This window comes from Schistocerca serialis, chromosome 6, assembly GCF_023864345.2.
Source record: "Schistocerca serialis cubense isolate TAMUIC-IGC-003099 chromosome 6, iqSchSeri2.2, whole genome shotgun sequence".
Lineage (NCBI taxonomy): Eukaryota > Metazoa > Arthropoda > Insecta > Orthoptera > Acrididae > Schistocerca > Schistocerca serialis.
In genome coordinates this window covers 127,322,176-127,347,386 of record NC_064643.1, presented here as the reverse complement: position 1 = coordinate 127,347,386, position 25,211 = coordinate 127,322,176, and positions in this window count along the sequence as shown.

The window sequence follows — 25,211 nt, the reverse complement described above, 5'->3', positions numbered from 1 at the left end:
GTCTTGTGCGATCAGTGCCATGTCATCAGCAAATGCTAAACAGTGTAATTCTATGCCCTTATGTCTTGGTCCCAGTCTGTGTGCTGGTGCACCTGCTTTTTTCCTTTCTCTAACAACTTTTTAAAGAGCACTGCGGACAGTACATCCCCTTGTGGTACTCCTGTGTCTATTTCAAATTCTGTGCTCAATTCTCCCATAAACTTTACTTTGGATTTGGCCTCCGTGAGTGTTTCTTTTATGATGTTTGTTGTCTTTTGATCTAGTCCAAATTATGCTAACACTTCAAAAAGGGATTCTCCGTCTATACTGTCATATGCTTTTTTAAAGTCGACAAACGTGATGACATAACTTTTGTTTGAAGTACTATGTAAATATTTCATTGAGTTTTTCAAGTTAAGGATTTGTTCTACGCATGATCGACCTTTTCTGAACCCACCTTGGTATTCGCCAAGTTTTGAATCCAGCTGAGGTTCTGCGCGGTTTAGTAGGGCTTTAGACAGAATTTTGTATGTTATTGACAATAAAGAGATTCCACGATAGTTGTTGGGGTCTGTTCTACTTCCTTTTTTGTACAGAGGATGTATGAGTGCAGTCTTCCAATCTGTGGGGATTTTTTCAGTTTTCCAGATTTCATGTATAATTTCTTTGAGTTTTGCAATAAGATTTTCTCCTGCATTTTTCCATAATTCTGCGATGATTTGGTCTTCTCCTGATGCTTTGTTATTTTTCAGTGACTGAATTAACTCTTTAATCTCTTATAAACTTGGTGGCTTTGAGTCTGGGTTTCGTTGTGTACGATGGAACTCAAATTTTTGTGCAGGCTTTACACAATTCAGTAATTTAGAAAAGTATTTTGCAAGAATTTCACAGTTTTCGGTGTTGGTATGAGCAATTTCCCCATGGTCATCTTTGAACTGGAGTAATGGAGGAGAGTACTTTGTTAATTTTTGTTTGAATACTCTGTAGAAATTCCGGTAATTGTTTTTCTTGAAATCATTTTCTATGTCTTGCAATTTTTTGTCTTCGTGTTGTTTACGGACTGTTCGTATTGCTTTGGTGACTGTTTTCCTGGTATCTTTGAGATCTTCCAGGGTCTTTTGATTTTTGTTGCACAACCAATTTTGCCACGCCTGTTGTCTGAGATTTATCAGTTGGTCACACTCATCTGTCCACCATGGGTGTTTACGTGTTCTTGTTTGCGGTGCTACAGTTTCAGCTGCATTTAACAGTCCTGCTTGCAGTTGTTGCCAATTTTGTGGTTTTAAATTTTGCGTTTCGTTTGTAAATTGTTCATTGCTATTTATCTTTTGTACGTCATATTTACGGTGTGGAGATTTCTTAGTGAATTTTCTTTTTCTGGAATGACATCTAGGGAGAATTTTGTTGGGTAATGGTCGGAATCTAGGTCTAGTCCATTAAGGACTTTAAGTTTCATGATTTCTGCTGTATTGACGCGGGAGATCATTACATGATCCAACTGATATTCACCTAGTAATGGATTAGGTGAGATCCAAGTCATCGTTTTCGAGGCTCTTTTCTTGAAAAATGTTGATTTGAAAAATAGGTCATGGTTTTTGCAGATTTCAATCAGTCGCATGCCATTCCAGTTGGTCTGTGTATGCCCTGACCATTTACCTACCCAATATCGATATTTCTTTTCTTTACCGATTTGTGCATTGAAATCGCCCATAAGGATTTTGACATGGTTATTTGGGATTTTTTGGAGAATATTATCTAATTTGTTCCAGAATTCTTCTACTTCTTCTATTTTGTTTTTGTTAGTGATGTTAGATGGTGCATTTCCATTGATTAGGGTGTATATCTTATTAGCTGACTTTATTGTCATCGTGGAGAGCCGACTCGAGTAAGATTTGAAAGTTGCGACTGAATGAAATATTGATGTATCTACTATAAATCCAGTTCCAAATTGTGGACAATTTGCCATGGCTCATTTTCCAAGTTTTCCTTTGTATATCCCGTATCCTTCCGAATCAAAAGGATTTTCATCTGTATATCGTGATTCCTGAAATGCAATAATTTTGATTTTACGTTCTCTGGATTTGCCCAGGATGTTTTTTAAGAGAGAATTTACATTAAATGTCATTAGCCAAATTCTAGATTTTGGTTTGATTTTGTTATTACGGGGTTTTGAGGTACTCCGATTTACCTCCATGCACACTTTTGTGGTCTCCCCAGAATCCGAATAGACCACTTGCGGTTTTTCAACCGTGGGATTTGACCCACTGGGGTAATTTGTCTTTGAAGGTGCTGTATCCGTGTTGATTTAATTGGACTGGGTTTCTGACTAAAATTGAGATTTCAGTCTACTTAAGCTCAGAGTTCCACTTCTGAGTTTTATAGATCAGCCGCCACTAACATGTGGAACAGACGCTGCAGGGTTACCGCCACTAACCTGTGGAGCTGTCGTGCCCTTTGCCCAAATAACCTTGGACGATAGCTTTTATAGTATCCCAAAAAGCAAGGTTGCCTCTTCCGCCAGTTCCGCCGTACCGATCACCTTCATCGCCGCCTCCACTGCCGTTGAGGTCTTCACCGTGTCCCTGGCAAGGGGCCCTCACGAGGTACTATCACCCGGGCCAGGTGAACCAAGGTTTTCTTATGAGGTGTCACTCCTCCCCCTCCTCCTTTTTCAACCGGGCTTGGGACCGACTATGGCGGAGTTTATTTTTGTTTTGTGTTTTTATTTTATTTTATTTCACTTTTTTGTTGAGGAAACTGAGTTCACTAGCGGTATGTGATAAAACTGTATTGTTTTCTTTATCTTGACTACAACATACCTCTGTTTCACGTAGCAAATTAACAGTTTTCGAATAAAACCTGAATTAAACATTCAAAGCTTCTGTTTTGCTACAAATACTGTTTATTCTTAAGTAAAAGACAGGAGGATAACTATGTAGAACAAAAATGTCCCGTAGCGTACCCGGCCGTTTATACATTCTCTGTCAGTTTCTAGATGGTTTATAGAGGAATCCAGTAAGACGCTGATAGCGTACGTAGAGAGAGCGATCGTCATATGATAACACCCAACAGGCATGCAGCGCACCTGCCTTACAGGTAATGCAGGTATGACCTTGACTAACCAGAGCTACGAGGTAACAAACGTAGCCTACACTTACTTATGATAGTCTACGGTAGGCTACAGCACTTTTAGAATCGTAAACTCCAGTAATGCGGAATTAATCAAGGTGCACATTAAGAAAATAGAAGAAACTCTTAGATACTTGATCTGCACGCATATGAGCAATAAAGTATCACTGTCTACTTAATGGCATTTGTGCTAACGTGGACTACATGCAGCCTAGTAAATAAAAGTAAAAATAGATGGTGCTATAAATGTTACAGAACGCCTAACCTTCCCTCTCCAGTGTATCCATTTTCAGCTGCTGATTTTTCAACATCCAGTGAATATCCAGTGCTTCTTTCAACACCTTCACCACCGTGGTCCAAGTTATTTTTGTTATTCATACCTCAATTAAGAATGAAGAAGCAAACAGTGTATACCTTTATGACACAATCCATCAGGAGTAATATTTTTTAATAGTGTACAAAAATATGAAAAGTGTTAAAAAACGATACCGAGAAAGTTTGAGGGATTGTAGCGGGTGTCTTCAAGTAGTAATTGAGGGTGGAAACCTGTGCTCTGAAATGTCATACAATGACGCTACAGAGCGTCTAAGTTACACTACTGGCTATTAAAATTACTACGCCAAGAAGAAATGCAGACGATAAACGGGTATTCATTGGACAAATATATAATACTAGAACTGACATGTGATTGCATTTACACGCAATTTGGGTGCATAGATCCTGAGAAATCAGTACCCAGAACAACCACCACTGGCCGTAATAACGGCCTTGATACGCCTGGGCATTGAGTCAAACACAGCTTGGATGGCTTGTACAGGTACAGCTGCCCACGCAGCTTCAACACGATACCACAGTTCATCAAGAGTAGTGTCTGGCGTATTGTGACGAGCCAGTTGCTCAGGCACCATTGACCAGACGTTTTCAATTGGTGAGAGATCTGGAGAATGTGCTGGCCAGGGCAGCAGTCGAACATTTTCTGAATCCAGAAAGACCCGTACAGGACCTGCTGAAATGTATGGTTTCGCAGGGGTAGAATGAAGGGTAGAGCCACGGGTCGTAACACATCTGAAATGAAACGCCCACTGTTCAGAGTGCCGTCAATGCGGACAAGAGGTGAGCGAGAAGTGTAACCAATGGCACCCCATACGATCACGCCGGGTGATACGCCAGTATGGCGATGACGAATACACGCTTCCAATATGCCTTCGGCGCGATGTCGCCAAACACAGATGCGACCATCATGATGCTGTAAACAGAACCTGGAGTCATCCGAAAAAATGACAATTTGCCATTCGTGCACCCAGGTTCGTCGTTGAGTACACCATCGCAGGCGCTCCTGTCTGTGATGCAGCGTCAAGAGTAACCGCAGCCACGGTCTCCGAGCTGGCAATCCATGCTGCTGCAAACGCCGTCGAACTGTTCGTGCAGATCGTTGTTGTCTTGCAAACGTCCCCATCTGTTGACTCAGGGATCGAGACGTGGCTGCACGATCCGTTGCAACCATGCGGATAAGATGCCTGTCATCTCGACTGCTAGTGATGCGAGGCCGTTGGGATCGAGCACGGCGTTCCTATTACCCTCCTGAACCCACCTATTCCATATTCTGCTAACAGTCATTGGATCTCGACAAACGCGAGCAACAGTGTCTTGATACGATAAACCGCAATCGCTATAGGCTACGATCTGACCTTCATCAAAGTCGGAAACGTGATGGTACGCATTTCTCCTCCTTACACTAGGCATCACAACAACGTTTCAGCAGGCAACGCCGGTCAGCTGCTGTTTGTGTATGAGAAATCGGTTGGGAACTTTGCTCATGTCAGCACGTTGTAGGTGTAGCCACCGGCGCCATCCTTGTGTGAATGCTCTGAAAAGCTAATCATAAGCATATCACAGCATCTTCTTCCCGGCGGTTAAATTTAGCGTCTGTAGCACGACATCTCCGTGGTGTAGCAATTTTAATGGCCAGTAGTGTATATACGCCGGCGTCTGCCACTGGGCACCTCTTCGGCAGCAAACCTGATATTCTACGCTGAGGGGCAGTAGACGGAGCGTCTCGCAATGTTATTTGTTATTCAGTGATCGCGACTGAATGCCACGATCGCCAGTGGAGAAGACGGGGCTAGCTGCTGCGTAGACACGGGTTTCTAGCCACAGTTTATTTTTCTCCTGGAACCCGTCATCCACCGAGGCGACAGAGCATCATATTCAAAGGAATCAAGGCCTTTCTATGCCGTATCTAGCTCCTTCTTCACCGCAGGCGATTGTGGCCATCAATCACGATAACGGAATAACAAACAACATTGAGAGACGCTTCGCGTGCAAGCTTTCTGCTGCAGTTTAACGTCGGCTGCCGAATGGGTAGCCTAGTGGCTTATGGCGACGCCTATAACTTGGACGCTCTGTAGCGCCATTGGATGGCGCTTCTGCACTTAGTTTCCTGTCCTCAATTTGTTCCTCAAGACACCGTTCACAACACCTCGAAGTTTGTCGGTATCGTTTTGTGCCGGCCGAAGTGGCCGTGCGGTTAAAGGCGCTGCAGTCTGGAACCGCAGGACCGCTACGGTCGCAGGTTCGAATCCTGCCTCGGGCATGGATGTTTGTGATGTCCTTAGGTTAGTTAGGTTTAACTAGTTCTAAGTTCTAGGGGACTAATGACCTCAGCAGTTGAGTCCCATAGTGCTCAGAGCCATTTGAACCGTTTATCGTTTTGTAACACTCTGTATGTAAAGATATAGCTTCGATTTTATATAGTTTAAACTTACTGGCTGAAGAGCAGGATGTCTATATCGCTAACAGCAGAACTCCTTAAGGTCACTTGGGTTTTAGGGGGGGGGGGGGGGGGGAGTTATCGATAAAACAACAGTAAGCAAAAAATTTAGAAATTACAAAGTAAACCCCAGAAGATATCTGCACCACTGTGTCCTTGCTTGACTGGCTGCTGTTGTTTTTGTTGTGGTCTTCAGTCCTGAGACTGGTTTGATGCAGCTCTCCATGCTACTCTATCCTGTGCAAGCTTCTTCATCTCCCTATACGTACTGCAGCCTACATCCTTCTGAATCTGTTTAGTGTATTCATCTCTTGGTCTCCCTCTACGATTTTTACCATCCACACTGCCCTCCAATACTAAATTGGTCATCCCTTGATGCCGCAGAACATGTCCTACCAACCGATCCCTTCTTCTTGTCAAGTTGTGCCACAAACTCCTCTTCTCCCCAGTCCTATTCAATACTTCCTCGTTAGTTACGTGATCTACACATCTAATCTTCAGCATTCTTCTGTAGCACCACATTTCAAAAGCTTCTGTTCTCTTCTTGTCTAAACTATTTATCGTCCGTGTTTCACTTCCATACAAATACTTTGAGAAACGACTTCCTGACACTTAAATCTATACTCGATGTTAACAAATTTCTCTTCTTCAGAAATGCTTCCCTTGCCATTGCCAGTCTACATTTTATATCCTCTCTGCTTCGACCATCATCAGTTACTTTGCTCCCCAAATAGCAAAACTCGTTTACTACTTTAAGTGTCTCATTTCCTAATCTAATTCCCTCAGCTTCGCCCGACTTAATTCGACTACATTCTATTATCCTCGTTTTGCTTTTCTTGATGTTCATCTTATGTCCTCCCTTCAAGACACTGTCCATTCCGTTCAACTGCTCTTCCAAGTACTTTCCTGTCTCTGACAGAATTACAATGTCATCGGCGAACCTCATAGTTTTTATTTCTCCTCCATGAATTTTAATACCTACTCCGAATTTTTCTTTTGTTTCCTTTACTGCTTGCTCAATATAAAGATTGAATAACATCGGGGAGAGGATGCAACCCTGTCTCACTCCCTTCCCAACCACTGCTTGCTTTTCATATCCCTCGACTCTTATAACTGCCATCTGGTTTCTGTACAAATTGTAAATAGCCTTTCGCTCCCTGCATTTTACCCCGGCTACCTTCAGGATTTGAAAGAGAGTATTCCAGTCAACATTGTCAAAAGCTTTCTCCAAGTCTACAAATGCTAGAAACATAGGTTTGCCTTTTCTTAATCTAGCTTCTAAGATAAGTCGTAGGGTCAGAATTGCCTCACGTGTTCCCATATTTCTACGGAATCCAAACTGATCTTCCCCGATGTCGGCTTCTACCAGTTTTTCCATTCGTCTGTACAGAATTCGCGTTAGTATTTTGCTGCCGTGACTTATTAAACTGATAGTTCGGTAATTTTCACATCTGTCAACGCCTGCTTTCTTTGGGATTGGAATTATTATATTCTTCTTGAATTCTGAGGGTATTTCGCCTGTCTCATACATCTTCCTCACCAGATGGTAGAGTTTTGTCAGGAATGGCTCTCCCAAGGCTGTCAGTAGTTCTAATGGAATGTTGTCTACTCCCGGGGGTTGTTTCGACTTAGGTCTTTCAGTGCTCTATCAAATTCTTCGCGCAGTATCATATCTCCCATTTCATCTTCATCTTCATCCTCTTCCATTTCCATAATATTGTCCCCAAGAACATCGCCCCTGTATAGACCCTCTATATACTCCTTCCACCTTTCTACTTTCCCTTCTTTGCTTAGAACTGGGTTTCCATCTGAGCTCTTGATATTCACACAAGTGGTTCTCTTTTCTCCAAAGGTCTCTTTAATTTTCCTGTAGGCAGTATCTATCTTACCCCTTGTAAGATAAGCCTCTACATCCTTACATTTGTCCTCTAGCCATGCCTGCTTAGCCATTTTGCACTTCCTGTCGATCTCATTTTTGAGACGTTTGTATTCCTTTTTGCCGGCGTCATTTACTGCATTTTTATTTTTTCTCCTTTCATCAATTAAATTCAGTATTTATCCTGTAATCCAAAGATTTCTGCTAGCCCTCGTCTTTTTACCTACTTGATCCTCTGCTGCCTTCACCACTCCATCCCTCAAAGCTACCCATTCTTCTTCTACTGTATTTCTTTCCCCCATTTTTGTCAATTTTTCCTTTATGCTCTTCCTGAAACTCTCTACAACCTCTGGTTCTTTCAGTTTATCCATGTCCCATCTCCTCAAATTCCCACCTTTTTGCAGTTTATTCAGTTTTAATCTACAGTTCATAACCAATAGATTGTGGTCAGAGTCCACATCTGACCCTGTAAATGTCTTACAACTTAAAACCTGGTTCCTAAATCTGTGTCTTACCATTATATAATCTATTTGAAATCTTTTAGTATTTCAGGCTTCTTCCATGTATACAACCTGGCTGCTAGTACCCACATACACACTCGTTGAATGTAGCCCAAACACCCTCCTCTCCACTAAACGACTCCTTGAAATCTTCAAAACATATTTTTGCCTCTTGCTTCAATGATGAGTCCTATTTTTCTCGATGATCAGTTACACTACAGAAATTAGAACACTATGTCCCAAAAAATAGTTACTCTCTGTGCTTTTAATTTGTGCTTAAGTAATTAATATTATTAAAAAAGAAAAAAGTAATCGTAAACGTTATTATGGAAGAACTATATTTTCTGGAGACGTTAGAAATGCTATTTATCTTTTCCAACAAATGAAACTCGAAGACAGTATGGGTTTCAGAAATTTTTTTAAGAATGTACTCTGCCGATTTCAAAACCCCAGACAGTTGCAGACAAGATTTCCAAATATTCCATTCTATTGAAGCAAACCATTCCTTTCTCCGTGAGGATAGGTGTCACATTCCTGTTCCTTACCATTGAGGAATTTTTCACCAGTGATACGTACATTTAGAATTTCAAATGAAGCGGTCTGATATATAATACCAGAAACCTGTGAAGTCAAAATTACTTCACTGAAAGACTTTGGAGAGAATAAAATACTATTTATATTGTTAATACATTTTATTATAGACATGTTTTTTTGAAGAATGCTATCAGTTACGTTTATACATATTTACAACGTATTATTAAATTTGTCTAACCATAGTTGTACAGCTCGGCTATGGATGGTCTCTGAATTCTGGACTGGGGTTTTGGTTCAAATGGCTCTGAGCGCTGTGGGACTTAACATCTGAGGTCATCAGTCCCCTAGAACTTAGAACTACTTAAACCTAACTAACCTAAGGACATCACAGACATCCCCGCCCGAGACAGGATTCGAACCTACGACCGGAGCTGTAGCGCGGTCCGTCAGTTCGTTGGCAGGTTTGTGGAGGTATGTGGCATTAGATGTCTACGCACAGGTCATGTAACTCGTGTAAGTAACGGGCCACTGATTTGCGTATGCGGTGATGGCACCCGATAGCTACCCAGATAAGTTCCATACGCCATACAGCAGGAGAATTTGGTCGCCGAGATATCAACGTGAGTACACTATAACGATCCTCAAACAACTGTAGCATGGTACTGGCTTCGAGACACGGGCAGGACAATTATACCGCTGAACGATTACATCGCCATCGGCGAAGACATCAAGCATGAAGGGATGCAGGCGGTTCGAAGCTGTCACCGTGGCTTTGACCACTACCAAGGCCCCAAGAAAGCGTAGGAGAACGTCTCGCACAGCACCATACTGATCCCACCAGCCTGCCATAGCCCGATGGACGTTTCGAACCGCCCTTCACATCGATGACTGTGTTTATGGCAACGACTTCGATGATGGCGTTTGTGGAGACGGCCATGGACCTAGTAGAGCAAAACTGTGATTCGTCCGAAAAGCCGACGTGTTTTCACTGATCGACGGGCTAATCCCGCTGGTCCCGTGTCCACTGCAGTCGTACTTGTCAACATATGAACGCGTATGAGTGGTCTGCTGTGCAGGTCCATGTTCAAAAACGTACAATGAGCGGTGTGCTCTGAAATACTTGTGCGTACACCAGCACTGTGCTCTTTCTGCAGAAATGGTACTGATCACCATCTATTCTGCTTTGCAGAGCAGACAAGCCTCCGAACCCCACGTTCTGTGAAGAGTCGTGGACGTCCAACCATTTAGCGCCTACTAGTAGTTTCACTGACCTCCTATATCTTTTCGTAGATACTCACGACAGTAGCGTGTGAACATTCGACCAGCTTCGCCGTTTTCGAGATACTCGTTCACAGTCTCTACGTAGTAATAATCTGCCCTTTGTTAAAGTCGCTTATGCAAGGGATTTCCCCATTTGCAGCCAATATCTTCGCTAGGTTGATCCCCCGTCCATGCTTGCTCCGCTTACATACTTTTGTTACCGCGTCAAGTGCCAGCACAGCAACCAGGCGGTATCCAATGTCGCGGTGGGCGGTGGTCATAAGACTTTGGCTTGTCAGTGTATTCTTTACGGAAACTGCTGATTGCTGCACTTGGTTTGAAGAAAAGAGAGAAGGAGAGAGAGGAGGAGAGTAATAGAGATAGAAGCATGCTACGTGTTGCATTTGAAAGTCCACTGCGTTGTCTAATCGTTACTCACTGGAACAACTGGTTGAAAATGACTGACCTTTTGCTCCGATGGAAAGGTCTAGGTAAACATACAGACGTAAATCGGCAGCAGTCATGTAGCAGGGGGAAACTACACATTTACCTGATGAGGAAAAGGCAACGAGCAGAAAAATACTTTTGTACTTCAGCGATGTCTGCAATGGTATTTGGACACGTATAGGACATATGCTTAAGAGCCCATTCTACATGAATCTGTTTAGTGTAATACAAAACACCTCAGGTTTCTTTTTCAGCTATTTTAAAAATCGCCGAATAATGCACGAACATTCCGCAAACTAGGTACACCTCACCCAGGTAATCGAGACTTCCCCGTACCTTGATACTCAATCATCGACAGGAGCAGAAAACGTCGTAACTGAACAGTATAAGATGCTCGGGAAAAAACTTTCAGTAGTCAAGATCAAATAGATTAGTCTTTACACTGAGGTGACGAAAGTCATGGGATACCTCCCAGTACCGTATGGACCTTCTTCTGCTCGTCGTAGTTCAGCAGCTCGACGTGGAATGGACTCGCTAGCTTACTGGAAGTCCCCTGCAGAAGTACTGAGCCACGCTGCCTCTATAGCCGTCCATAATTACGAAAGGTTTCCGGTGCAGGATTTTGTCCACGCACCTATCTCTCGATTATGTCCCATAAATGTTAGATGGATGGCCAAATCGTTCGCTCGAACTGTCCAGAATATTCGTCAAACCAATCGCGAACAATTGTGACCCAATGACATGGCGCATTGTCAGCCATCAAAATTCCATCGTTTTTTTGGACAACATGAAATCAATGAATGGCTGCAGATGCTCTCCAGGTAGCCGAATATACTCATTTACAGTCAATGATCGGTTCAGCTCGAACAGAGGACCCAGTCCAGTCCATGTAAACACAGCCCACATCATAACGAGGCCACCACCATCTTGCACAGAGTCTTGTTGACAACCTGGAACCCTGGCTTCGTGGGATCTGCACCACACTCGAAACCTACCATCAGCTGTCAGCAACTGTAATCGGACCTCATACAACCACGCCAGAGTAGTCCAGTCGTTTGGGGTCCAACCGATACTGTCACGAGCCCAGGAGAGGCGCTGCAGGCGATGTCGTGCAGTTAGCAGAGGCACCCATGCCAGCCTTTCTGCTGCCACAGTCCCTTAAGGCAAAATTTCGCCGTACTCTTCTAACGTATAGGTTCGTCCGACGCCCCACATTGGGTTTTGCGGCGATGCGATGTTGTCATTATGGTGGATAATCTACAGCACATTTGTAAGGTGCAATATTTTTGGTTTACTTATTCTAGGATTGAAGACAACTGCGCAAGTTGAAATGACATGTTTAATGTCGCAATATTAGCACAAAAATACACGCTTGTACACAGTTTTCAATGTGACAACAAAAAACAGTTTTCAGGATAATGCATCTCGTCAACATCAAAAAGTGAAATAATCCTAAACACAACAGTATTAAATATTAACTCTCAGAAGGACTAATTATCCTAAACATGACAATATTAAACTTTATCTAGAAGTTTCTTTACAGATTTGTTCCTACTCTTACGTTATGATGTTGTTCAGTACTACGAAAATCGTCCGATTCCAGTTCAAAGTTTGTTACTTTTTTTAGGATGACTATCAAGTCTACACTGGATGGTTAGTTACCTGACAAATTGAGCAAATGTTAACCCAAGGTCGCTCGAGTTTACAGTGAACGCAAGCTGGTGAGCCAACAAGTTTACGCCTCTGCACATGGTATTTACCTTAAGTTGCAATGAGCTGTCGTCTGCTAGGCCGCTCTCTTCCGCTGAAATTCCTATAAAATTAATTACACCTTTACTGAATTTTCCACCAGAAACTTTCCCTACGTTTCTCATTAAGCGACAGAACATGTACTCACCCCTAGGCTTAGAATGTGGCGATATACACGCGCATGGTTGGAGCATCATGTATATTGCAATGCCCTCTCAGTTTTCACAACAACAAGTAACTAATTGGCTGGTTTGTTTCTCCACAGTTGGAGCTAAACGATGCTACAGCTAATTTCTAGCTGGATATCAGTCGCTGTGAAAGCAGCGGTCATACAAATTACTCCTCTGCGTCGTATAGAGCGTTATGCGCTCCTTTCTGCTCTTGCCGCCAGTTCAGAGAAGAGTCCCCGAAAATTTCTGTCTTGTGTTACTCATAGCCCAACTGTCTCCCCACCGGGGTCCTTTCGTTCTTCACTTCACGGCATTTTTCGACCAATAGGAGCGTTCCTCTTATTTTGTGGAAACTCTCTCTACCAATTGCAAGGTCCCTATCATTAAATTGCATCGAAACTTTGGCTCTTTCCCCCTTCCTAGCGCGTTTCCGCCAATCGGACGTTTTTTGCTCGTTCCAGACGCCTAAATTCGAACATTGACTATCTCACGTGTGTACCACTCGCTGGACATGTGATCGAAAATGCCATTTTTTAAATGAATTACTTTTTGCATTAGAAGCCATCTACAGGGTGTTCAGAAAGCCTCGATACAAACTTCCAGGGCTTGTAGAGTGGAGTAAATACATAATCTTTTGAATAGGAACCCATGTCTGGAAACGTACCATTTGCGATCTACAACGATTTCAATTCAAATGTTTAACTCCTCCACTTCTGGTTGAGGAGTTGTACGCATAATGCAATAGTTGTTAGGTAACACTTCGAAAAGGAAGACGACGAAACATCCATTTATTACTTAAGCACATCTGTTTGTATTAATATTTATGCATTACATGTTTACATTATTAAAAAAAAAAAAAAAAAAAAAGAAAAAAGAAAAAGTGCCCGCATCTCGTGGTCGTGCGGTAGCGTTCTCGCTTCCCACGCCCGGGTTCCCGGGTTCGATTCCCGGCGGGGTCAGGGATTTTCTCTGCCTCGTGATGGCTGGGTGTTGTGTGCTGTCCTTAGGTTAGTTAGGTTTAAGTAGTTCTAAGTTCTAGGGGACTGATGACCATAGATGTTAAGTCCCATAGTGCTCAGAGCCATTTGAACCATTTTTTGAACCAAAAAAAGTACCCAGCATTCTGTACATACAGAGCAATACCAATTCATTACAACAAGGCCTCGATGTCGCGATCACCATCGTTGTTACAGATGTCGTACCTGCGAAGCATGTTCTGGTACACACGTTTCATCCACCTGGTGTCTCTTCAGTCTATAGTGCAGCGGCCAGAGCTCGTGCCAGCAGATCTTCCTCTGTCCATACAGGAATCTTGTAAATTAAACTTTGCATACGACCCTACAAGAAGTAATCCAAAGGAGTTAAATCCTGGGATCGCGGCATCTCGGCAGCCACGCAACTGGACCGCCTCGGTCTATCCGTCTTTCACCATATCGTCTGTTGAGATGTCTCCGAAACGCGCGTGAAAAGTGAGCTGCTGCACTACATGAAAAATATCAGGTGACCCTCTGACGTCAGCGTTTCTACCCTATCGCATACCTGGCCAACCTACTCTGGAACTTTTTTATTTCTCCCGGCAGACGAGGACGAGTTACACATCTGACCTGAAACCGTGGTAGAACGGAAATTGTACGTTTCCGGGCATGTGTTCCTACTCAGAATTTGTGTACTCATTCCCCTCTAGAAGTTCTAGAAGTCAGTAACGGGAATTTCCGAACACCCTGTATGTAACATTGCCAGTGCACCCAAGAAATGGCTGCGTGCCACTGTGGTTACTTTAGTTAGTACGTTCATCGCAAGTTTGAAGCTCTGCTTTGTTTCTCACCTATTTACCCAGAAGTCTGCTGAGTACCAACAGCTGATCTGAATAAATGCAGTATGATGATCTTTCTTTTTGTTTATCTTGTGTTACTTACAGTCTCTGACATCACTGAACTAAAGTTATTAGTATCCGGCTATAGCTATCTTCCGTGTGACAGGGACTTCGAAAAGAGGCTGTGCAAGGCATCTGTACCTGTAGATCTGCATGACGTAAAATCTGCTACATATACTAATAAATATGGAGTAATTGATTTAACTGAAAAAAATTTCATTAATGTTTAGTCTGCTGCCGATTCCTGGGTAACAAAAAAAAAAGTAATACATCTCAAACATAACTTACGCTTAAAACTTCCTGGCAGATTAAAACTGTGTGCTGGACCGAGACTCAAACTCGGGAGTTCGAGTCTCGGTCCAGCACACAGTTTTAATCTGCCAGGAAGTTTCATATTAGCGCACACTCCGCTGCAGAATGAAAACCTCATTCTGGTAACTTACGCTTCTTAGCAAGGATTCACAGAAGTGAAATATGCCTTCAGCGAATGGGAAACTTGCATAACTGCTAATGTTGTAGAACAGGACGTAGAGGTTTCCTATATCAGAACTGTAATATACAACGGAACTGAAGGGCGAAGAGTACTTAGGAAAGAAACAAAAGAAGAACTGTTAGCAATGATGGCATATGTGGATGAAAAATACATACACTTTTACAAGAACTTGGCTGATGCTAGTGTGAACTGATTGCCGGCCGAAGTGGCCGTGCGGTTAAAGGCGCTGCAGTCTGGAACCGCAAGACCGCTACGGTCGCAGGTTCGAATCCTGCCTCGGGCATGGATGTTTTTGATGTCCTTAGGTTAGTTAGGTTTAACTAGTTCTAAGTTCTAGGGGACTAATGACCTCAGCAGTTGAGTCCCATAGTGCTCAGAGCCATTTGAACCATTTTGTGAACTGATTAGTACGCTGAGTTTCCTGCGAGTGGTGTACTGGTGCTGAGACTGACAGTGCCTTTGGCACTTGGCTGGCAGTAAAAGTTTATACAGGCTTAGCGATGTTTAGTATTTCTGACTAATCAATTCATACTACTTATGTGGCATGCAATATCATTAATTTAATATAACAATTTACCTAGAATTGCCATTGTATATATTGTAAACAATATCTCATATTAGAATTTAGAATGAAAGCTCATGTTGTGTATTTTTTAACATAAGCCCCAAAAGATCTTTTAGCCACTCAAAAGGTTCTTGCGTTACACTCTTCAACTGTCGAAGCCGATTGTCAAGAATAAAAATTAATTTATGAGATTTTGGCTCTTGAAAAAATTATCCCAAGTAAAACATAGATAGCTCCTTCCAAATTCTCCGTATGAGAAAATTTAGTCAGTATAACATGCATCAGTAGCATCATCCAACCAATTTTGTAAGTTTCCAGAACGAATTTTCACTCTGCACCGGAGTGTGCTTCTGATTTGAAACCTCCTGGCAGATTTAAAATGTGTTTCGGACTGGGACACTAAACTAGGACCCTTGCCTTTTCTGAGAAAGTGTTCTGTGACTGAACTATCCGAACACGACTCATGAGACCACATAACAGAATTGCTTCCGCCATTACCTCTCTCCCATCCTGCAAATTTAACAAACAACTTTTATTTCTTTTATGACACACCATTTCTCTTGCGTATGTTTCCCATGCTACCCACCACACTCTCCGAAGTGAACGTAAAAGTCTCTTGGCCGACACTATTGTCAATAGAACGGCACAGAGCTAAAATGGAAATGAAGTATTCGGGGAAGTTCAGCCGCCAAGTGCAAGTTTCATTTCAATCGACGCCACATTGGGCAGCTTGCGCGTCGGTGATGAGAATGAAATGATGATGACGACAACAGAACACTCAGTCGCCGGCCGTTGTGACCGAGCGGTTCTAGACGCTTCAGTCGGGAACCGCGCTGCTGCTGCGGTCGCAGGTTCGAATCCTGCCTCGGGCATGGATGTGTGTGATGTCCTTAGGTTAGTTAGGTTTAAGTAGTTCTAAGTCTAGATGACTGACAACGTCCGATGTTAAGTCCTATAGTGCTTAGAGCCATTTCTTGAACACCCAGTCCCCGAGAGGGGAAAATCTCCAGTCGTGCAGGGAATCGAACCCGGGCACGCTTGCCTGGGAGGCCAGCACGCTACCACCCAGCTAAGCAGGCGGACGGTACAGAGCTGACCGTACGTGGGACGACGTATTCCCTGACGTACACTACTGGAACAATACATGGAACAGTTGCAAAACCTGCAGCAGAGATGTCTATGACCACCTCTGGGCTCTACCGCAAGTCTGCAGTAGAGATACGAAGAAGCTATGGCAGCGAGCGGATTCCATGCAGTTGAAAACGTCTTCACGCCAGAAAACAAAATTTGGTGTCTTGCACAAAAATCTAAGAGTGGTATTCAATTAATAATGCAACACAATTTTTTTCTTCAAGCAGGTTGGTTTTCTTCAGAATTCCAATACACCATATTCTTACCCATTCTTTTGCCTACAAAACCCTACTTTTCAGCACAATCTCCGTTAAATGCAACGGCCAGACACCACTTTACTGGGAAGGCATTGTAAACCCGCATGGTACCGTTCTACTGTTTGACGTCGGAGGCAACGTCTTGATACATCAATAACCTCCCCATCATCCACGCGCTGCTTCCCACGGCGTGCATGCTTCATTGGACCAAACAGATGGAAGTCGGAAGGTGAGAAATCAGGGCTGTAGGGTGGATGAGGAAGAACGGTCCAATCAAGTTTTGTGAGCTCTTCTCGGGTGCTCATACTTGTGTGAGGACTTGCGCTGTCGTAGAGAAGGGGAAGTTTGTTCGCATGTTTGTGGCGACGAATAAGCTGAACTCGTTTCTTCAATTTCCTGAGCGTAGCATACTGCACTTCAGAATTGATCGTTGCACCTTGACGGAGGGCATGAAGCTGAACAACTCCTACAGAGCCCCAGAAGACCGTAGCCAAGATTTTACCGGCTCCATAGGTTGCCACTTTGTTTCCGGTTCAATGTGATACACCCACGTTTCATCGCCTGTGACGATGTTCGATCAAAAATTGTCACCATCAGCCTCGTAACGCGCAAGCAACTCCGCACAGAATGCTCTTTATGGTTTTATTTTATGCGGTGAAGGATGCAGGGAGCATACTCCTCTTGAGTGTTCCAATAGGTGGACGAGTCTACCAACAGAGAAGCCCAATTAAAAAGGGAGCTGTTTGATTATGATATGTCGATCACCTCGAATGAGAGTGTTCGCAGCACGCAGGAAATAGGAGACGTTTGCGTGTCCTTTTTGTGATAACGAGAGACGTCCAGCCCAACGACTTCCCGTTCTTTTCTTCGCTGCCAGGTCTCCGCAGAAACTCTGCAAGTGCCTATGAATATCTAAGACGCTCTGTGTTTCGTCTAAGAGTAACTCAATGACAACTCCCTACTTGGAACGCATCTGTGCTATAGACGACGTTTTGAGGGCTACATGTAGCCCTCCCACCTATCCGAACTTCCTGAAACTATAGGGGCTGAAGCAGGCATATTTCACGATGTCCCACATCAACCGAAACTGATGGAGAAACAAATGTGTTGCATTACTTACTGAACACCCCTTGTAAGACGAGAAGCAGGGAGCCATAGACTAATTATTCTCACTAACAAAAATCCGGATCAAGATGCAGTGAAGATCCTTACTAAAGGACTAAGTTTCGCAGTCATTAGAAAAATGGTACCAATATCAGATCACATCAGATCCGTGGAGCATTTTACACTTCTGTTCCACTGGAAGTAGCAGAAGAGGTGAGCAAAAAGTCAGTATAAATTTGAAAACTTAACAAACCACGGAATAATGTAGATAGAGAGGTAAAAATTGGCATACATGCTTGGAATGACATGGGGTTCTATTAGAACAAAAAAAAACAACAAAGTATTGCTAGATGTGTGAAAGATCTGTTGTGCGCGTCGTTTGGTGATGATCGTGTGCTCAGCCGCCACTTTCGTCACGCTTGGCCTCCCAGGGGTTACCTGAAGTCGCAAGTGTATCGTGATCGACCGACATCTCTAGGGATGCTGAAAGACAACATCCGACGCCAATGCCTCACCATAACTCCGGACATGCTCTACAGTGCTGTTCACAACGTCATTCCTCGACTACAGCTATTGTTCGGGAATGATGGTGGACATATTGAGCATTTCCTGTAAAGAACATCGTCTTTGCTTTGTCTTACTTTGTTATGCTAATTATTGCTATTCTGATAACATGAAGGACCATCTGTCGGACATTTTTTAAACTTTTGTATTTTTTTGGTTATAATAAAACCCCACAACAAATTTCGTATTTTTTCAACCAAAACTACATTCCAAGCATGTGAGTCAATTTGTCCCTCTCTATCTACATTGTTCCTTGATTTATTCAGTTTTCAAGTTTATACTGACTTTTTGATCACGCGGTATATAGCAGTTACCGAGCTGCCAATGTTTCGATCCATTATCTGAAGCAAAGAACGAGTGGCATTTAGAAATCTGTGGGAAGCCGAGGCAGCTGCAGTTCTATCAGCTGGGAAAGAAGCTCTACAGTCCTAATCAAGAAATTATAATCAACGACATTCTCCTCCGAATGCCAAAATATTTTGTTGACTCCCACCTATGTAGGGAGAAATGACCATGACGGTAAAATGAGAGAAATAATAGCTCACATGAAAAGATTTAGTTGCTCATTTTCCCAACATGATGTTCGACACTGGGACGATAGAGAAACAGTCGAAGTAGAGCTATGCAATATCTTACAAACACCTAAGTTTGAATAGCAGGATAATGATGCACATGTAGATGGAGAAGATTTTCAGTCTGTAGAATGAGGTTCCCTACATACAGGTTGATAATAATACAGAATGTGATGACTCCTCTTCTTGAGTCAGGCTTACCACGTAACACTGAAGGATCCTAGAACAAGAGCAGATGTGCCAACACAGCTGTCGTAGCCTTCCTAACATTGAAGCTCTGCTTCCTCTGTCACGACACCTTGAATACACAGGATCCGTCGCACCGCAAGCTGGCACTGGGTGAGGGTGCCAAGAGCAGCCAGGGTAACTAAAAATCAGAAGAACTGACCACTCACACGGGCGAGGGAACCAGGAACCCACAGTCCTCATTAAGACTCAAATAAAAAACCTTCCTTATCTTCCACTGTCCACACAGGAAGTCCAGTGCCAACACAGCATGTCGACGCACGCAAAAAAGAGGAAAGACCTCCCTAAGATACACGAGCAAAGCATTCCTTTAAGACTCATAGTTATATTGACGCACTTACAGAGCAGCTGACAAAGTACCTAAATACCTAAATTGCATTCTCAGCAGATACATGAAACCACATTCATAATTACGTACACTTTGTACATCACATCAGTCAATTACGGTCGGTTTCGATACAGTCTCCCTCTTTACGATAGTCGAATTTCCTGAATTCTTGGAGCTAATCGCTGAAAATTTCTACGATTGTGTCACTGAATTCTCCGTAAATATTGTTGACAATGAAAATCCGTCGCTATGTATATAACCCTGTGATCATGTACTCTCTAAAACTGATATAGAACTTGAGTAAAGTGTCACGCAATGTGGAACCTTTATTCCTGAGTATATGTAACAGAATGTGGTGAAGTGGGTAAGCTGGAAGAAAGTCAATTGAAGGAGTAGAGAGTTTCTGAAAGAAGTAGTAGCTACTTTAGCGAGTGAGAAAATTGTACGAGAAGTGCACACTGTCGGTACATTTTGGTACAGAAGATGCTCAGAAATGAGCAGTGTATATATAGATTAGGGGATTTATCTATTCCTCGCTGCATGAGTACAAACGTTAAATGCTGTAATGACTGAGCTTAAGAAATGAATTAGAATTTGTGTCACGCCCTGGACTTGAACTCAGGTGTCCTTGCTTACTAGGTACGTGACGTGCCATCGCCTTCCCTAACACAAACTTGAATTCATGTCTTGAGCTTATTTTCCCCTCCTTAGATCGTGCCTATTTACGAGGCTCTGACATCGGAATACCACCACAGCATTAGACGTAATGGGGAAATCCTACCTGTACCTCAGAAGTAGGTGATCTATAGATCTGATATAATTAAGTTTTCCTTGACACATTTGAGTCTCATCTTTACCTACGACAATAATTGTGTCCAAACGTTATGATTCCGGACGTGGGTTCCTATTCAAAATATTATGAACTCTCTCCCTTCTACAAGTCCAAGAAGTATGTAATAGGAATTTCCAAACTCTCTGTTTTCAACGTAACAGAAGAACTCATAAAAACAGGCAAAAGACCTCATAGAATGTTTCAGGATGTTCATAGACAGCCTGTCGTGTCCTGACATAGGTGGGAGAGGGAGAAAGGGGTTACTGGTCAGTCTGCGCTCCCGAGCGGCACAGAGCAGAAGGCAGAAGGACAATTCACAGTGAAGGCAGTTGACTGTTTTCTTATATCTGAGCCATCACTGGTACAGACATTTACTAGAAATGCAGGTGGTGAGACTCGGTAGGGAACTCGTTGTGGAGACTCTTGGACAAACAGGGGTTTGAAATAGTTGTTTATTCCAGACAGGACTAACTAATACATTGGAGGCTACTTCTAGGTTTAGAAAAAGGAAGAATAACACTGTTACAACAGAAGCCTGTGCGGAAGTCCCAGGAGTGGATGCTAACCACACCAACAAACACGAAGCAGCATCTTAAGGCAAAAACTTAGTTGCAAAACAAAAGATACTGAAAGTGACACTGTTCACTGAGGCACTCGAAGTGAGAGAGAGCAGACTTACACGGAGCTGGACTGAGGTTGGAGTCGACGTACGCGGATTCGGCGCCCAGATCGTCTGACTGAGAACTCTGCCAAAATGTGGAATCTAGGGGTTTTAAAGAGTCAGTGGGGGCACTGTTTTTCCCACTTAAAGCCACCCGGCCAATCCAGTAGGTCTCTTGCAGGTGCCTGCCAATCATGGTTTAGCTAGGTCCCCTCTACTGCTCCTAAGGCGGGGATATTAATGCAGTTGCGCCAACTATGTCCGTATTTGGTATCAACATCGTTCATCTGAAAGCTAAACGTAATTGCTCTGCCAAATAAGGCTTGCAACATTATTGTTATACGTCATTTAGCCCAGCCCCTCGAGCTCCCCGGAGTAGGGACTGCTAGGTCAGCAGTTTTTGGCGTTTTCTGCCTCTTTTTAACCCTTGTTAGTCTACTGACATTGCTGTTCTCAGGGCTGGTATCAAGCTGGCTTTATACAGTAGTACGTGCCTGTTGGTTACAAAGTCCTAGGGTGACAACATACTACAGCGTCTAGACAACATATGAAGTTACATGTTAATTCCTTGAAAAGTAACTAACGCCCTGGGACCGCGTCTGGGGGCGTCTGCATTTTCGCAAGGCTCTCCCCTTATTGTTTACTTCATGTATCAATATCTCTCCTAGTTTCGTCTGCCCTCAGCATCGTCTCTGCTTCCGCGCCTTGGAGCGCCTGTCCTCCTTTCTCACAGCTTCAAGATAACACTACAGCAAGGAATAATCAATATATTACACCTCCCCTCGTGGGAGAAATTTGTTGACAATCACTTGTCAACAAATTTTTAAACTGACTTCTGTAGTGCTTAAAACATCTTATCACTAGAAATGATATTAATTATATTCACGTTTTGCTAAACACTTCAGTCTATGAACAGTACTTTTGTAACTTGTCTCAACATAATACACTTTTCACTGCACACCTAGATCATCACTATAAAATGGTTCTCTTTTACATGAATACATCGTTGTCATTTATTGTTTTACAAAATGTTCATTTTACAAGTACACTACATATACATATACATCCAAAATTTAATACATTTACTTACTTAATTGCTATCCTTGGTTGATTGTTTTTATTTATTCCATAACATTTTTTTTATCACAGATACACAACAATACAGAAGGTGTGTGTTACATTTAATATAAGCAATATCAAAACATTATTCAGTTTATATAGAGTGACACGAATTACAAAACTGGTTTCTTATGTACTAAGGGGGGTTTTCTGCAGTGTCTTATTTTATCTTTGATCCCTGCCCGGATCTGGCATCGGAAGCGGAACACTTCCTTCATTGCGTGCTGAAGTAGCAAGAGTCCTCGTTTCGCTCGTCACTAATGCTACCGCTGTTTCGGAGGGGTCGTCTACTCCGGATTCATGTCATTTCTGACCCTTCGCACGTATTTACTATTGTTGTTCACCCACATATTCGACCACAAAAATCATCTCCAATGCCTTTCCACGCGTATTTGAAACAATCTCGGAAACATCTGCAATATCGATATAAACAACATATAAACAAAATAGTCAGTGTTACAACTCCTAGGTAAGACCAGAACGAATGATAATACCAAGAGATTTCCGAGAAACTGTGCTGTTCTTGGAATGCTATCTCTTCCTCTATTTCAGCTAATTTATGACCAGCGACCTTGAGGTCGTTTAAATGCTGTACTACATGCTCTAACGGCATGCTCTAACTTCAGCTCCGATACGTTTCTTTGTTCTTTGTTAATTACACAACAATCAATCGGCATGTTTAGAGCGGGCACTATATCCTCAGTGGTCACGTTAGTTCTTATGATTTATTCAGACTGTATGAACACTTGTGTTCCGTATCCCTTGCACCGGCCATAAAAGGCCAGTTTTCCTGTCCCTTTCACCAGTACATCTGTGGGCTTGTTATCGTTACACAAAACTGTCAACCCTTCCTCTTTCGGAGCAACGAACAACCATTGATCCTGACTCAAGGGAGTCCATATACTTTCATTTAATTTTACAAACTTTTCAATACAATCGCTAGGAATTTCCCTTATGGGTTGCAACATTCTAGCTTCATGATCGTACGTGGACATTAAAACAAACTTTTGTTTACAAATTTTTCGTACACGATCTATTTCCTTACACAATAGTTGTTCGCTACTCAGTTTGACATAGTGCCGCTTAGCTTCGTAAATTAACAAATAATCTTTCTCGTGCTGTATGTACCTGAATACATTCCGATTTCCTTCAACTTCTGAAGGTAAAGGTAACACTTTGCATAAATTGAACAACTGATTTTCCACTAATGGAACACTTAGTACACATTTTAGTATACTGCCTGACAAGAAAGCATCAACCTCAATGATGCGTAGCTGCTGGTACCCACTCTGTTCTGTGAGCGCAATTGGAAACTTCATATCTTTAATGTCGTCCCGAATTAACTGTAAGTATTTAACAATTTGAACTGGATTAATTATATGAGGTTCCAATATTCTTTTTTGTGCGTTTACGATTGCAGCAATTAACAAGTCGTAGTTCCGTTCTAGTTCCATAAATATTGATACCAATTGCATCAGTTGTTCATTAACGGTAGTAAGAACAGCTAAGTGTTGTATTTTTTGACCTGTACTACTTGCATATTCATTCATGTATCTACGAAGTTTCTCCATGTTCCTGACAATAATTTCCTTGTTACGTGGAAGTATAGATACTGTGTGATTGAATCTTGCCAAAGTGGCTTTGACTAGGGTAACTTGCTCTTTTGTCAGCTTAAGCAGTTGCCCCTGTTCGCTTTCAATTAAATCAGTCTTTGATCTGAAAAACGAGGCATCCTGTTCGTCTAAGGTTCCAAACAGAATCTTACTGACCTTTCCCACATATTCAAGATACCTCTTTTTCTACGTGTCTCATGACTTGTTAATTGCCCAATTAGACCTTGTGCAGTTCATATCTTTCGGACATGCCATTCTAAAGCCTGTTCCACTGCTGTGCATTCCCGATCACCAATTCCCAGACTGGTAAATTTCTGTTTACAATAACTTATAGATAAATGTGCAAATTTCTCTGTTTCATCAGCTTTAGCTTGGAGTTGTCCTAAATGAATATAACTTACGATTTTCCACGTCACACTGTAGATTTGTACCTTGCTATTGCTGCCATAATACAAGCCTGAAGACGAAGGAAATTTTTCCACACTAAGATCTTGATAGTGTCCGAGGGTGTACACGGCGGCTATACAGCTCACCAGATACAACACTTCCGTCAGTTTCCTCATCTGTAATTTCAAGAAAATCCGGTTTTAGTAGAATTCATTTAATCTGTTGGCATGTACTGTTAAAAATTTGTTTCTTCTTAAACGGGTAACTACATTCGGTCCTTTTGTCCTTACTACAGTGAAGGGACCACGTCACTGGGTGTCTAGCTTAAGACCTCTACCTGTTCTGACACTTCCATCGTACAACAGAACCTGATCACCTTGTTTGAAGTCTTTCGGGTTCTTCGTCCTATCATAGTATTCCTTATTTTTCTGTTTACACTGTTTGTTATGATCCCTTCCGCACTGATGCATTTGCCTCATTTTCTCTTTTAATTCAAGAACATAATCATCGTAATTTTACGTAACACCTGTAGGATCTCTTTGCAGTGTTCCAGGTATGTTGCAATCTCTACCGAAAAAACAACTCATGGGGTGTATAATTGGTTGCACTATGAGGTGTGGTATTGAACACGGAGACAGCGAATTGAAGCCAATCGTCCCAGAGTGTTTGATGTCTGTTGATATAGTGTCTCAGGAATTCTGTTATGGTGCGGTGCGAGCTTTCCAATGCGCCGTTTGACTGCGGGTGGTAACAAGAAGTTTGTACTCTGTCAGTCCTTAACATTTTGCGCACTCTCTTTAGCGTGTCACTCAAGAAGTTGCTGCCGTTATCACTGAGTGTTACCGAAAGCATTCCAAACTTCAAAATTATTTTTTCCACGAGGACACGGGCCACAGTGTCTGCGTCCTGTTTTTCTATGGGTTCGGCCACAATGAACTTCGTTAGCGCGTCTTGAAATGTCTGTATATACCTGTTGTTTTTATCGGTTACCGTTAATGGGCCGACAATGTCAATATCACACCGATCAAATACGCCTTGCGGCGTTGGTGTTA